Source organism: Schistocerca gregaria, chromosome 9, assembly GCF_023897955.1.
Source record: "Schistocerca gregaria isolate iqSchGreg1 chromosome 9, iqSchGreg1.2, whole genome shotgun sequence".
Lineage (NCBI taxonomy): Eukaryota > Metazoa > Arthropoda > Insecta > Orthoptera > Acrididae > Schistocerca > Schistocerca gregaria.
The window spans coordinates 3,833,763-3,852,279 of NC_064928.1; the positions used below are offsets into that span (position 1 = coordinate 3,833,763).

The window sequence follows — 18,517 nt, forward strand, 5'->3', positions numbered from 1 at the left end:
GTGTATCTAGGAAGAGTTTCAAGATATAACTTATTAGTAAAGTGTTTCATTTACACTGAAAATTTTTCTGTGCAAATCAGGATATCTTGATTATTTATTTTATTATATTTATTTTTTGTTTATTTAATTATGTAATATAAATAATTTTATTGTATTTTTGTCTTAGTATATTTTATAGAATTGATTTTTTAAATTATAGTGTATTGGTAATGTAAGTGTTTTATGAAATATTATTCTAAATTTTTTTAAGTAGATTTTATTTATTGTACCTTTTGTATCAGGGTTTATCAAAATGTTAGTATTTATTTTACTTGTCTCGATTTGGGTTGATTTATAAATAATTTATAGTTAATGTATCATAATTATTATTAAATTATTTATAGAAATGAGATGTTAATCGTTTCCCAAGATATCTAGTTTCTTAAGAAAAAATTTAATTATTTAATTTTTTAAGTAAAAATATTAACTTATTTATTCTTTAAGGGATAAGCTTTGAGGTTAGTAACCTATAATTTATTTTATAGAAATATAATAGTAAGCTTTAAACCAGCTATCTTTAAGATTACGTTTTAGTTCATTATTTTTTATTTTGATTTTATAAATATTTTAGGTTTTTATTAAGATTATTAATTTTATTTTAAAATTTTTGTAATAATGATAGAATTAGTATATTTATTTGTATGAAATTTTTACCTTGTGAACTTATTATAAGGAACTAGGCAAAATTGATTTCCGCCTGTTTATCAAAAACATGTGCTCTTGTTTATACTTTGAGGTCTGGCCTGCTCACTGAGCGTATTTTTAAAGAGCCGCGGTATATTGACCGTGCAATGGTAGCATAATCATTAGTCTCTTAATTAGTGGCTGGAATGAATGGCTTGACGAGAAATCAACTGTCTCTTAATAAATTTTTGAATTTAACTTTTGAGTCTAAAAGGCTTAAATTCTTCTTTAGGACGAGAAGACCCTATAGAGCTTGACATTTTACTTATATATAGTTTTTTGTTTGTCTTTCTATATTTAATGATGATGTTTTGTTGGGGTGACATGAAGAATAGATTAACTCTTCATTATTATATCATTTATTTATGTTTGTTATTTTGATCCATAATTTATGATCATAAGATTAAGTTACCTTAGGGATACAGTGTAATTGTTTTTGAGAGCTCATATCGACAAAGCAGATTGCGACCTCGATGTTGGATTAAGAAAAATTTTGGGTGCAGGAGCCCAATGATTAGGTCTGTTCGACCTTAAAATTCTTACATGATCTGTAAATTGGATTTTTCATCATGTATTATTTATAGTTAATCCTGTAAATAGTGGATATCATTGAATAACACCTCCTATAATTGCAAATACTGCTCCTATAGATAATACATAATGAAAGTGGGCTACTACATAATATGTATCATGTAATACAATATCAAGTGATGAATTTTCTAATATTAATCCTGTTAATCCACCAATTGTAAATAGGAAAATAAATCCTAGAGCTCATAATAATGGTGGATTGAACTTGAATTTAGTTCCATATAATGTAGCTAATCATCTAAATACCTTAATTCCTGTAGGTACAGCAATAATTATTGTTGCTGATGTAAAATATGCTCGTGTGTCAACATCCATTCCTACTGTAAATATATGATGTGCTCATACAATAAATCCTATTAGTCCAATTGATAGTATAGCTTAAATTATACCTAATGTTCCAAATGATTCAATTTTTCCTCTTTCTTGACATACAATATGTGAAATAATTCCGAACCCCGGTACAATTAAAATATAAACTTCTGGGTGTCCAAAGAATCAAAATAGATGTTGATATAGAATTGGGTCACCCCCTCCTGCAGGGTCAAAGAATGATGTATTTAAATTTCGATCTCTTAATAATATAGTAATAGCTCCTGCTAAAACTGGAAGTGAAAGAAGGAGAAGTAATGCTGTAATAGCTACTGATCATACAAATAAAGGTGTTTGATCTCAAGTTATACTTTCTGATCGTATATTAATTGCTGTTGTAATGAAATTTACTGCACCAAGAATAGATGATACACCTGCTAAGTGTAGTGAAAAAATAGCTAGATCTACAGATGCACCCCCGTGTGCAATAGCTCCTGCTAGAGGAGGGTAAACTGTTCATCCTGTACCAGCACCATTATCTACTATAGAAGATGTAAGAAGAAGGGTTAGTGAAAGTGGTAGTAATCAATAACTTATTTTATTTATTCGTGGAAATGCTATATCTGGTGCACCAATTATTAGTGGAACAAGTCAATTACCAAATCTACCAATTATAATAGGTATTACTATAAAGAAAATTATTACGAATGCGTGAGCTGTAATAATAACTCTATAAATCTGGTCATCCCCAATTAGAGATCCGGGTTGATCAACTTCAGCATGAATAAGTATTCTTATTGATGTTCCTACTATTCCTGCTCATGCTCCAAATAGAAAATATAAAGTACCAATGTCCTTATGGTTTGTTGAGAATAATCATTTTTGCGGTAAGATGGCTGAATTTTAGGTGGTAGACTGTAAATCTACTTATGAGATGTTTTCTCTCTTATCATATTTAGGTCTTATATTCAATTATGATTCTAGACTGCAATTCTAGAGGTGTAAAATTTTACTAAGGCCTAAACGATTATTCTTTTAATTATAACTTTGAAGGTTATTAGTTTGATTAACTTAAGTCCTTAGTATAATGAAATTAAGGTTGATGTTGAAATCAATCGTATTGTTGAAATTATTACTGTTATAGGAAGAATGACTCTTGATTTTTGGGACTTTATCTTTATAGATCACGAATTTTCTGTGTATGATATAATTAGAGCTGAGAATCTAATACGTATATAGTAGTAGAGTGTAATTGTAGTTAATACAACTATAATAGTTATTATAGTTGTTATATTGCTTTCTATTAACGATTGTATTACAATTCATTTTGGTAAGAATCCAAGGAATGGTGGTAGTCCACCTAAAGATAATAAAGATAAGAATATTATGAATTTAATTTCGGTTTTTATATTTCTGGCTGAATAAATTTTATTTATGAAAAATAAATTTATTTACTTTTTACGTTTTAAAAATAAAGGATTGGCCTTTTATTAGAAAATATTTATTAATGGCAACATGATCAAATTTATCACTTCAAGATGGAGCTTCACCATTAATGGAACAATTATCATTCTTTCATGATCATACTATGGTTGTATTATTATTAATTACAGTAATTGTAGGTTATGCCTTAAGTTATATATTATTTATTGCCTATACTAACCGTAATATACTTCATGGACATTTAATTGAAACAATCTGAACAGCATTACCAGCAATTACATTAATTTTTATTGCCCTTCCATCATTACGACTATTATATTTACTTGATGATTAAAACCATTGGACGACAATGATATTGAAGACATGAATATTCAGACTTCATAGATGTAGAATTTGACACTTATATAACACCAGAACAAGACCTAGAAAATGATGGATTTCGACTGCTAGATGTAGATAACCGAACAATCCTACCAATAAATACAGAAGTACGAGTATTAACAAGAGCACCAGATGTTCTACACTCATGAGCAGTTCCTGCATTAGGGGTTAAAATTGATGCAACGCCAGGTCGGTTAAATCAAGGAACATTCACAATAAATCGACCTGGATTATTCTTTGGACAATGCTCAGAAATCTGTGGAGCAAACCACAGATTTATACCAATTGTAATTGAAAGAACTTCAGTAAATTTATTTATTAAGTGATTATCTAAGATAATTTAAGGAGTTAGTTAAAATAAATAACATTAGAGTGTCAATCTAAAGTAACTAAAAAAATTAGTACACCTTGAAATTCATCAGATGACTGAAAGTAAGTAATGGTCTCTTAAACCAAATAATAGTAAATTAACGACTACTTCTGATGGGGAAATTATATCCAAATCCCTCAAATATCCCCTCTTATATGATTCTCACTATTCATTATATTTTCAGCTACATTAATCTTGTTTCATCAAATAAACTTCTTCTCATTTAAACCTAACCTTATTAAAAGAGCAGAAAAAGGAACAATTGAAATAAAAAACTTAAATTGAAAATGATAACAAATCTATTCTCAACATTTGACCCATCAACTAACATCTTTAATTTATCATTAAATTGAACTAGAACATTTCTAGGACTATTATTAATCCCATCACTATTTTGACTTACACCATCACGAATTAACATTATCTGAAATAAACTAAAGTTAACCTTACATAATGACTTTAAAACACTACTTGGACCAAAATCATTTAATGGAACAACATTCATTTTCATCTCAATTCTTATTATAATATTATTTAACAATTTCATAGGATTATTCCCTTATATTTTTACTAGAACAAGACATTTAGCATTAACATTTGCAATTACCCTACCTATATGACTAAGATTTATATTATTTGGATGAATTAACCATACTAATCATATATTTACACACCTTGTACCACAAGGTACACCGCCCGCATTAATATCATTTATAGTACTAATTGAAACAATTAGTAATGTTATTCGACCAGGTACATTAGCAGTACGGTTAGCAGCAAATATAATTGCAGGACACTTATTATTAACCTTATTAGGAAACACAGGACCATCTATAGCAATAAACTTAATCTCATTACTAATTATTGGACAAATACTTCTAATAATTCTAGAATCAGCAGTAGCAATAATTGAAGCCTATGTTTTCTCAATTCTAAGAACTCTATATTCTAGAGAAGTATATTAAACCTATGTTAACAACTCACTCAAACCACCCATTCCACTTAGTAGACTATAGACCTTGACCATTAACAGGAGCAGGAACAATAGTATCAGGACTAGAAAAATGATTCCACCTATTTAATATTAACTTATTTATAATTGGATTTGGAATTACCCTACTAACCATAATTCAATGATGACGAGATGTAGTACGAGAAGGAACATATCAAGGATTACATACAGGATTTGTATCAATTGGATTACGATGAGGAATAATTTTATTTATTGCATCAGAGGTATTATTTTTCGTTTCTTTTTTTTGAGCATTCTTTAGAAGAAGATTAGCACCAACAATTGAACTAGGAATACTATGACCTCCAATAGGAATTCAACCCTTTAACCCTATACAAATTCCATTACTTAATACAGCTATTCTTTTAGCATCAGGAGTAACAGTAACATGAGCACATCATAGTTTAATGGAATCTAATCATACTCAAGCACTACAAGGATTATCCTTCACAGTGTTATTAGGACTATACTTTACAATACTCCAAGCATATGAATATTGAGAAGCACCTTTTACCATTGCAGATGCAGTTTATGGGTCAACATTCTTTGTTGCAACAGGATTCCATGGTTTACACGTAATTATTGGAACAATCTTTTTATCAACATGTCTACTTGACACTCAATAAATCAATTCTCACCAAGACACCACTTTGGATTTGAAGCAGCAGCATGATACTGACACTTCGTAGACGTAGTATGATTATTCTTATATATCTCTATTTATTGATGAGGTAGATAATTGTTTTTCTAGTATAAATAGTACATTTGACTTCCAATCAGAAAGCTTGATATAAATCAAGAAAAACAATTCTAATTCTATCCACAAGAGTTTTCATTAGATTTATTATTCCAATAATTGTTATAATCCTGGCAACAACACTATCAAAAAAATTAATTAATGATCGAGAAAAAAGATCACCATTTGAATGTGGGTTTGATCCAAAAAGATCAGCACGAATACCATTCTCACTACGATTCTTCCTAATCGCAGTAATCTTTTTAATTTTTGATGTAGAAATTGCACTAATTCTACCAATTGTAATTATTTTTGAAACATCAGACATTATAATCTGAACAGTATCAACAATATTTTTTATTCTAGTTCTACTAGGTGGACTATACCATGAATGAAATCAAGGAGCATTACAATGAGCAGAATAAAGGGTTGTAGTTAAACATAACATTTGGGTTGCATTCAAAAAGTATTGATAATATCAATCAACCTTAAATAGAATAAGAAGCGAAATATTGCAGTCAGTTTCGACCTGGAAGATTGGTGTATACTACCCTTATTCTTATTAATTGAAGCCAAAAAGAGGCGTATTACTGTTAATAATATAATTGAACTATAATAGTTCCAATTAAGGAAATGTAAAGCCAATATGAAAGCTGCTAACTTTTTATATTAGCGGTTAAACTCCGTTAACATTTCTAAAATTTATATAGTTTAAATAAAACATTACATTTTCACTGTAAAAATAATATATCTATATTTATAAATACCTAAAAGTAAAAATACTTCCTTAACATCTTCAGTGTCACGCTCTAAATATAAGCTATTTAAGTAAACGAAAACTAATATTACCAAAATCAATATTCAAAAATAAAAGTTAAAAGATAAATCTTGAAATTAGAATCATATCAACCTTGAATATAACCAATTAAATAAATAAATAATCTATATAAACCTTGACCACCAAGTAATTCACCCCAACCATAATCAAATGACTTAGATGAATAATAACCTATTTTTAAAGGAATATATCTAATAAACTTAGTTAAAAGAAAAGGTATAAATCATATAGAACCAGCAAATCTGACAAAAGAAAGTACACTTAAGAAAATAAATTATGAGAAAAATCAAAATTAGAAATAAGATAACCTAAATAAGCACCTAAAATAACAACTGTAATAGTTAAAAACTTTAAATAATAAGGTAAAGCAATCACATGAGGAATAGGAAAAATTAATCAAGATAAAAGTCTACCACCAAAAACAGCAACAAACAATAGACCAATTATTCCAAATGAAATATAATAACCCTTATCATCAAAAGAAAATCTAGAATAAAAATTATTATCACCAGATATTGAATAATAAAACAAACGAAAAGAATAAGAAGCAGTTAAACCAGTAGAAAAAAAAATAAAGAAAAAGAATTAAACAATTAATTCATCTTAAACAAACCATCTCTAGAATTAAATCCTTTGAATAAAATCCCGCTAAAAAAGGTATTCCACACAAAGATAAACTAGAAACATTAAAACAAACTGAAGTTAAAGGTATGAATTAACAATTGATCCTATAAAACGAATATCCTGAGAATCCTTCAAATTATGAATTATTGAACCTGCACATATAAATAATAATGCCTTAAATAAAGCATGAGCCAATAAATGAAAAAATGCAAGCTTTGGATAACCCATAGCCAAAATTCTTATTATTAAACCAAGTTGTCTTAAAGTAGAAAGAGCAATAACCTTCTTCAAATCAAATTCAAAATTAGCGCCCAATCCAGCCATAAATATAGTTATACAACCAATTAAAAGTAAAAATCAACCACAATTATAAGTATCTAATATTGGTCTAAAACGAATTAATAAATAAACACCAGCAGTAACAAGAGTAGATGAATGAACTAAAGCAGAAACAGGAGTAGGAGCTGCTATAGCAGCAGGAAGTCATGAAGAGAAAGGAATCTGAGCTCTCTTAGTTATAGCTGCTAAAACAATTAATATAGTAATGAGCTGTATTTCAAAAGAATTAGAAATAAAATCATAATAATAAATATAATTTCAACCACCAAAATTTAACATTCATGCAATAGAAATTAAAATAGCAACATCACCAATACGATTAGAAAGTGCAGTTAATATACCAGCACTATAAGATTTTACATTTTGATAATAAATAACTAAACAATAAGAAACTAAACCTAAACCATCTCAACCTAATAAAATTCTAATTAAATTAGGACTAATAATTAAAAAACCTATAGAAAGAATAAATATTAAAACAATAATAATAAAACGATTTATATTCTTTTCACCAGATATATAATCCTCTCTATATTAAATAACCAAAGAAGAAATATATATAACAAAAGATATAAAAATAAGAGATATTCAATCCAAAATTAAAGTTATAACAACTATAGAACCATTTAAATTGAAAAGCTCTCACTCAACAAAAGCTCTATAATCAATTATTAAATAATAAATACCTAACATAAATTTTATAGTTCTCGAAAAAAACAAAGAAAAAAAACTCAAAGAACAAATAGAAAATAAATTCACGGCCTAAGATGAAAAACTTCATATCATTGATTCCACAAAACAATATTTTTAATTAAAATACTTAAGCAAACTAAACAAAGAAATATTCACCCTATAAACAGAGAATATTTAAAGGCAATCAATGTAAAAGTAAAAGATGATATTCACGAAAATAACCAAGAGAACAAGTATAAACACCAGAATAATAATTTCCATGCTGAGAATAAGAATATATATACAAAGTATAAACAGCTCTAAAAAAAGATAAAAAAATTCAAAGCAAAGAATCTAAAAGAAGAACAAGATATAATTCTATTTAATAATCTAATTTCACCTACCAAATTTAAAGAAGGAGGAGCAGCCATATTTGATGATCTTAAAAGAAATCATCATAAAGCCATTCTTGGCATCAAATTAATTATACCCTTGTTAATTAATAATCTTTGTCTACCTAAACGTTCATAAATAATATTAGATAAACAAAATAAACCAGAAGAACATAAACCATGACCAACCATTAGAGAAAGAGAACCTACACAACCTCATCAATTCATAGTCATCAATCCACCAATAACCATTCTTATATGAGCAACAGAAGAATATGCAATTAAAGACTTTAAATCAACCTGACAAAAACAAATAAATCTTACAATAACACCCCCAGATAAACCCTAAGATAATCAAAAATAATTAAACTTTAAACCCAAATAAGAAATAACCTTTATAACACGAAAAATACCATAACCACCTAACTTTAATAAAACACCAGCAAGAGTCATTCTACCTGAAATAGGGGCCTCTACATGAGCCTTAGGAAGTCATAAATGAACCAAAAACATAGGTATCTTAACTAAAAAAGCCAAAATTATAAATACATAAAACATAAAATAATAAGAACCAAAATCAACTAATAAAGGAAAATATAAAGTATTAGAAAAATCATAAACCTTAAATAAAACTAATAATATAGGTAATCTAGCAACCAAAGTATAAAAAATTAAATAAACACCAGCCTGCAAACACTCAGGTTGATAACCCCACCCCAAAATTAAAAGTAAAGTAGGAACTAATCTAGCCTCAAAAAAAAATATAAAAAGAAAGAAGACTTAATCTAGCAAATGAACAGTAAAGCATAATTATTAAAATCAAAACCTTAAAAACAAAAAAATTAGAATGATATGAACTTAAATAAACTGAACCTCTAGCAGTGATTATTAAAGAACAAATCCAAAAACTAAGCAAAATTAAACTAAAAGAAAAATAATCAATACCAAAATAATATCTAATTATATTCAAATCAGCATATGAATAAACACAAATTATAAACACAAAACTCGACAGAAACATTAAAGAATGAACCAACCATCAACAATTATTTAATAAACAAAGAGGGATCAAAAAAATAGTTATAAATAAATACTTTAACATAAAGATAAACCAAAAGAATTAAAAAAACATTACCATGAGAACGAATTATTGAAACTAAAATAGAAAGACCTACAGCACCCTCACAAACAGAAAAAACTAAAAAAATAACAGGAAAAAAAGTATCATAATCAAACTCAATAAGAAAAACAATTACTAATATAACTAAAGAAAGAACAATATATTCTAATCTCCAAAGAACCATTAATAAATGTTTACGTTTAGAAGAAAAAACATAAACACCAGCAAAATAAATCAATAAAGAAGTAAAAATAGATAATATAAACATTAGTTTTAATAGTTTAAAAAAAACGCCGGTCTTGTTAACTGGAAATAAGTCCAGCCCCCAATTTTAAAACTTCAGAGGTGGAAAAGCTTCCATCATCGGTCCCCAAAACCGATATTTTAAATAAACTAACTCCTGAAATGATCAAAATAATAATTATATCATCATCAAATGTAATAAATATTAATTTTATTAAATTAAGACACCCAATATCAATAATGCTTTTTATTATCCTTCAAACCTTCCTAGTTGGATTAATAACAGGAACAATAATAGAAAGATATTGATGATCATATATTTTATTTTTAACATTTCTTGGTGGTATACTAGTATTATTTATTTACATTACAAGAATTGCATCAAACGAAATATTTCAGCCTAAATCAATTACTATAATTACTACATTAATAATGTGAGTATTTATCATATCAATGTTAATTATTCTAGATATATCTATATTTATAGACTTTTTCAAAAACACCGAAACTATAAATATTGATAATTCAATCAATTATCAAGAAATAAGAATATCTTTAGAAAAATTATATAACAGACCAACATACATTATTACAATAATAATAATAATTTATTTATTTTTAGCACTACTAGCAGTTGTTAAAATCACTATTATTAATCAGGGACCTATTCGTAAAATAAGATAATTACTAATGAATAAACCCTTACGATTAAGACATCCTTTAATTAAAATTATTAATAACTCTTTAATTGACTTACCTGCCCCAACAAATATTTCATTTTGATGAAATTTTGGATCCCTATTAGGGTTATGTTTGGTAATTCAAATCGTAACTGGACTATTTTTAGCTATACATTATACATCAAATATTGATATAGCATTCAGTAGTGTAGTACATATCTGCCGAGACGTAAATAATGGTTGAATTATCCGAACCTTACATGCAAATGGAGCATCTATATTTTTTATTTGTATTTACTTACATGTAGGACGAGGAATTTACTACGGATCTTATATATATATATACATACCTGAATAATTGGTACAGTGATTTTATTTTTAGTTATAGCAACTGCATTTATAGGATATGTCTTACCCTGAGGCCAAATATCTTTTTGAGGTGCAACAGTAATTACTAATTTATTATCAGCAATCCCATACTTAGGAACAGATTTAGTCCAATGAGTATGAGGAGGATTCGCTGTTGATAATGCAACATTAAATCGATTCTTCACATTCCATTTTGTATTACCATTTATTATTGCTGCTATAGCAGCAATTCATTTATTTTTTCTTCACCAAACAGGATCTAATAATCCTCTTGGACTAAATGGAGATATTGAAAAAATTCCATTCTATCCATACTTTACCTTTAAGGATTCTATTACATTTGTAATAATAACATCATTATTAATTATACTATGTTTAATCAATCCTTACCTATTAGGAGATCCAGATAACTTTGTACCTGCCAACCCATTAGTAACACCAGTTCACATTCAACCAGAGTGATATTTCCTATTTGCATATGCAATTCTACGATCTATCCCTAATAAATTAGGAGGTGTTATTGCATTATTTTTATCAATTAGAATCTTAATAATTTTACCATTTTATAATAAAACACCATTCCGAGGCATTCAATTTTACCCTATTAATCAAATTTTATTCTGGATTATAGTAGTTGTTGTATGCTTACTAACGTGAATTGGTAAATGACCTGTTGAAGAACCTTATATTATAACAGGTCAAATCTTAACAATTATCTACTTTACATATTTCTTAATTAATGTCCATGTCGCAAATGCATGAGATAAATTAATTAAGGAATAAAGTTAATTAGCTTAGGAAAAGCATATGTTTTGAAAACATAAAATTAGAAGTTTAACTCTTCTATTAACTTTTCTCAAAAAATTTCACTAAACAAATGATTTAAATAAAATCTTTAAACCAACAAAGAAAATAAAAAAATTCAAAGATAAAGGTAAAAAACTTTTTCAAGCTAAGTACATTAATTTATCATAACGAAACCGTGGTAATGTTCCACGAACCCAAATAAAACCAAAAGATATAATAGCAAGCTTAATAAAAAATATAAAAGAATAAATATCACCACCTAAAAAAATTAAAGCCAATAATATTCTTATGAAGACAATTCTAGTATATTCAGCTAAAAAAATGAAAGTAAAACCACCCGCACCATACTCAATATTAAATCCTGAAACTAACTCAGATTCCCCTTCAGCAAAATCAAAAGGAGTACGATTAGTTTCAGCTAAACAAGAAGCAAAACAAGCTAAAGCTAAAGGAAAAGAAATAATAATAAATCAACAATAAAGCTGATAGTTTATAAAATCAAACATATTAAAACTACCAATTAAAATAATTAAAGACAATAAAATTAAAGCTAATCTAACTTCATAAGAAATTGTTTGAGCAACAGAACGAAGAGAACCTAATAATGAATAATTTGAATTAGAAGATCAACCAGCAATTATAACAGTATAAACACCTAATCTAGTACAACATAAAAAAAATAAAAATCCATTAGAAAAAGAACACATATAAGTTAAATAAGGAAAAATTACTCAAACGGCTAAAGAAATCATTAAATTAAAAACAGGGGAAAAATAATAAAGTAGGTAATTAGATATAATAGGAATTGGCTGCTCCTTACAAATTAACTTAATAGCATCTCTAAATAGCTGAGGAATTCCAACAAAACCTACCTTATTTGGACCCTTTCGAATCTGAATATAACCTAAAACCTTATGCTCTAATAAAGTTAAAAAGGCAACACTAATTAAAACACAAATAACCAATAAAAGAAAATTCAAAATAAATATAAATAAATCATAAAGTATCAATACTATTTGTAGAAAAAAATCTACATAAATGAATTCTAAATTCAACACATTAATCTGTCAAAATAGTAAATAAATTAATATTAATCAATATAACAAAAAATATTTTAACCATATGGTCCTTTCGTACTAATATGGATTAATAATCTTAGGATAGAAACCGACCTGGCTCACGCCGGTCTGAACTCAGATCATGTAAGAATTTAAAGGTCGAACAGACCTAATCATTGGGCTCCTGCACCCAAAATTTTTCTTAATCCAACATCGAGGTCGCAATCTGCTTTGTCGATATGAGCTCTCAAAATCAATTACGCTGTTATCCCTAAGGTAACTTAATCTTATGATCATAAATTATGGATCAAAATAACAAACATAAATAAATGATATAATAATGAAGAGTTTATCTATTCTTCATGTCACCCCAACAAAACATCATCATTAAATATAGAAAGACAAACAAAAATCTATATAAAAGTAAAATGTCAAGCTCTATAGGGTCTTCTCCTCCTAAAGAAGAATTTAAGCCTTTTGACTCAAAAGTTAAATTCAAAAATTTATTAAGACACAGTTGATATCTCGTCAAGCCATTCATTTCAGCCACTAATTAAGAGACTAATGATTATGCTACCTTTGCACGGTCAAAATACCGCGGATCTTTAAAAATACGCTCAGTGACCAGGCCAGACCTCAAAGTATAAACAAGAGGACATGTTTTTGATAAACAGGCGGAAATCAATTTTGCCTAGTTCCTTATAATAAGTTCACAAGGTAAAAATTTCATACAAATAAATATACTAATTCTATCATTATTACAAAAATTTTAAAATTAAATTAATAATCTTAATAAAAAACCTAAAATATTTATAAAATCAAAATAAAAAATAATGAACTAAAACGTAATCTTAAAGATAGCTAGTTTATAGCTTACTATTATATTACTATAAAATAAATTATAGGTTATTAACTTCAAAGCTTATCCCTTAAAGAATAAATAAGTTAATATTTTTACTTAAAAAATTAAATAAAAATAAATAACTTTAAAAAATTAAATTTTTTCTTAAGAAACTAGATATCTTGGGAAACGATTAACATCTCATTTCTATAAATAATTTAATAATAATTATGATACATTAACTATAAATTATTTATAAATCAACCCAAATCGAGACAAGTAAAATAAATACTAACATTTTGATAAACCCTGATACAAAAGGTACAATAAATAAAATCTACTTAAAAAAATTTAAAATAATATTTCATAAAACACTTACATTACCAATACACTATAATTTAAAAAATCAATTCTATAAAATATACTAAGACAAAAATACAATAAAATTACTTATATTAAATAATTAAATAAACAAAAAATAAATATAATAAAATAAATAATCAAGATATCCTGATTTGCACAGAAAAATTTTCAGTGTAAATGAAACACTTTACTAATAAGTTATATCTTGAAACTCTTCCTAGATACACTTTCCAGTACATCTACTATGTTACGACTTATCTCATCTAAATTGAAGCTACTTTAAAATAGAATAGAATAGTCAATAATGAGAGCGACGGGCGATGTGTACACATCTCAGAGCCAATATCAGTTAAATTAAATAAATTAAATTACTATCAAATCCACCTTCATTAACAGTATTTCACTATCAAATCCGTTATAAACAAAAATCTATTGTAATCCACCTCCTCTTAACTATAAACTGCACGTTGACCTGATATATTTTATAATTATAAGTCTTGATAATTATAACTCTAAAAAGATTCTCTGATAACGGAGATATACAAACAAATAAATTAAGTAGAGTAAATCGTGTATTATCAATCATGGGGTAGGTTCCTCTGAATGGAATGAGATACCGCCAAATTCTTTGGGTTTAAAGACCTTAACTAATAGTACCCTGGTAAATATAATTAACATTTAAAATAATAGGGTATCTAATCCTAGTTTATTATTTACATTTCACAGATTCATAAAAAGGGCCACAAATAAATATTAAAATTTCACCTTACAAATATATATTTCAACCCTAATAGTATAAACAACTGTTTTAACCAATAATATTCACTTGTATCAATCGTACAACCGCGGCTGCTGGCACGAATTATGCCGATACTAAATCAGTTGCTAAATCCAAAATCACTTGATAATTAAATCAAATTACTGCAAAAAGAACATTTAGTATAACAAAACTTACATATAATACAAAGAAAAAGTGAATAAACAAGCAAGAATAAAACTTTTAATAATAAAAAAAAAGAAATTTTTAAATTTATTAAATCAGGAAAAAATAAAAGATTCAAATATTTAAAGAAAAAAAAATAAACAACAAACATTAACAAAAAAAAAAGAAACGCTCCCCTGTATGACCACAACAACTTCTCTATTATATATAATTAAAGATTAATATGGAACATGTATAGCAATAAATGTATTATATTCTTTCTTATTTAATCTTTCTTTTCACTAACAAATAAAGAAAGATTAAATAATATAATAAATATATTTTATACAATTATGTAATTTAATATAATATGTTATTAATATGAATTTTTTTTATATTAAGTTAACTTATATATATATTAGTTAAATAATCTAATTATAGATAATTTATGTTAATTATATTATTATAATTAATATAATTATTTATATTATTATAATATTTTACATTTAAAATTATTAATTTTATTTATTATATCCAATTATAATACTATTAAATATTAAATTACATTTTATTATATATATTATATTAAAATAAGCCTTTTTAAGCTAAAAACATAAGTAGCTATAATCCTAGGTAAATGAATGTATTATAATAATCAATTAATAATAATAAGATGAACTTATAATCTTTTAATTTTAATTAAATGTAATATATTAATATAAATTATTTATTATATATATATATATAAAATAATAGGAGCAGGATAAATTAATTCTAATTAAACAAAATAATACATAAGAGAATTTAAAAAAAACTTTCGATTTTCATATTAAGTTAAACTACCTCCTTTAGTATCAAAAACTAACGTGCATCATACACCTTAACGTAAAAGGGTAAGCTAAACAAGCTAATGGGTTCATACCCCATTTATAGAGGTATCAATCCTCTCCTTTTTAATGACCAACAACTCTACAAAACTTCTCTTCCTATCAACATTAATGATAGGAACGATCCTGTCCATTTCATCAAACTCCTGATCTGGGGTTTGAATAGGACTTGAGATCAACTTACTTTCATTTATTCCGCTCCTAACAAGAAATAAAAATATAATAATAAACGAATCATCAATTAAATATTTTATTGTCCAAGCAATAGCATCGACAATATTATTATTTTCAATTTTGCTGATTCAAATAAAATATCCCATGGGATGGGAAACAGAATTTATCCCATCAATAATAATTAGATCTAGACTATTATTAAAGATTGGAGCTGCACCTTTCCATTTCTGATTTCCAGAAGTTATAGGAGCATCAAGATGAAATAATTGTTTAACATTAATAACATGACAAAAAATCGCCCCAATAATGGTCTTATCCTATTGTATTCAATTAAGAACTTTTATTTGAACAATTATTATCTTAAGAATTATTATTGGGACAATAGGAGGTTTAAATCAAACATCCTTACGACAACTTTTAGCATATTCATCAATCAGACATCTAGGTTGAATAATTAGATCATTAACAGTCAGAGAAAACATCTGAGAACTATACTTCATTATTTACTCACTATTAAGATTAATTATAGTTTTATTATTTAAGCAAATAAATTTATTTTTCATAAATCAAATTTATTCAGCCAGAAATATAAAAACCGAAATTAAATTCATAATATTCTTATCTTTATTATCTTTAGGTGGACTACCACCATTCCTTGGATTCTTACCAAAATGAATTGTAATACAATCGTTAATAGAAAACAATATAACAACTATTATAACTATTATAGTTGTATTAACTACAATTACACTCTACTACTATATACGTATTAGATTCTCAGCTCTAATTATATCATACACAGAAAATTCGTGATCTATAAAGATAAAGTCCCAAAAATCAAGAATCATTCTTCCTATAACAGTAATAATTTCAACAATAGGATTGATTTCAACATCAACCTTAATTTCATTATACTAAGGACTTAAGTTAATCAAACTAATAACCTTCAAAGTTATAATTAAAAGAATAATCTTTTAGGCCTTAGTAAAATTTTACAACTCTAGAATTGCAGTCTAGAATCATAATTGAATATAAGACCTAAATATGATAAGAGAGAAAACATCTCATAAGTAGATTTACAGTCTACCACCTAAAATTCAGCCATCTTACCGCAAAAATGATTATTCTCAACAAACCATAAGGACATTGGTACTTTATATTTTCTATTTGGAGCATGAGCAGGAATAGTAGGAACATCAATAAGAATACTTATTTGTGCTGAACTTGGTCAACCCGGATCTCTAATTGGGGATGACCAGATTTATAATGTTATTATTACAGCTCACGCATTTGTAATAATTTTCTTTATAGTAATACCTATTATAATTGGTGGATTTGGTAATTGACTTGTTCCACTAATAATTGGTGCACCAGATATAGCATTTCCACGAATAAATAATATAAGTTTTTGATTACTACCACCTTCACTAACCCTTCTTCTTACATCTTCTATAGTAGATAATGGTGCTGGTACAGGATGAACAGTTTACCCTCCTCTAGCAGGAGCTATTGCACACGGGGGTGCATCTGTAGATCTAGCTATTTTTTCACTACACTTAGCAGGTGTATCATCTATTCTTGGTGCAGTAAATTTCATTACAACAGCAATTAATATACGATCAGAAAGTATAACTTTAGATCAAACACCTTTATTTGTATGATCAGTAGCTATTACAGCATTACTTCTCCTTCTTTCACTTCCAGTTTTAGCAGGAGCTATTACTATATTATTAACAGATCGAAATTTAAATACATCATTCTTTGACCCTGCAGGAGGGGGTGACCCAATTCTATATCAACATCTATTTTGATTCTTTGGACACCCAGAAGTTTATATTTTAATTGTACCGGGGTTCGGAATTATTTCACATATTGTATGTCAAGAAAGAGGAAAAATTGAATCATTTGGAACATTAGGTATAATTTATGCTATACTATCAATTGGACTAATAGGATTTATTGTATGAGCACATCATATATTTACAGTAGGAATGGATGTTGACACACGAGCATATTTTACATCAGCAACAATAATTATTGCTGTACCTACAGGAATTAAGGTATTTAGATGATTAGCTACATTATATGGAACTATATTCAAGTTCAATCCACCATTATTATGAGCTCTAGGATTTATTTTCCTATTTACAATTGGTGGATTAACAGGATTAGTATTAGCAAATTCATCACTTGATATTGTATTACGTGATACATATTATGTAGTAGCCCACTTTCATTATGTATTATCTATAGGAGCAGTATTTGCAATTATAGGAGGTGTCATTCAATGATATCCACTATTATCAGGATTAACTATAAATAATACACTTCCTAGGATTAGCAGGAATACCTCGACGATACTCAGACTACCCAGATGCATATACATCATGAAACGTAGTATCAAGAATTGGGTCTACAATTTCTATTGTAGGAATCATTATATTCATTGTAATTATATGAGAAAGAATGGTTACAAACCGAGCAATTATATTTAGAGCTAACATAAGAAGATCAACAGAATGACTACAAAATAACCCTCCTGCAGAACATAGTTACTCAGAATTACCATTAATCTCTAGATTCTAATATGGCAGATTAGTGCAGTAGATTTAAGCTCTACAAA

The 18,517-nt window shown here is 27.0% G+C and overlaps 1 long non-coding RNA gene across 1 annotated transcript in view; it reads left to right on the top strand.

Annotated features, from left to right (window-relative positions):
- The first annotated feature begins 443 nt into the window (after positions 1-443).
- The window catches only part of LOC126292302 (uncharacterized), a 60,057-nt gene continuing 41,983 nt past the window's right edge, over positions 444-18,517 (top strand). The window contains exon 1 of the long non-coding RNA XR_007552091.1: positions 444-1,241. This is a non-coding gene — a long non-coding RNA (uncharacterized LOC126292302). The remainder of the gene's footprint in view (positions 1,242-18,517) is intronic.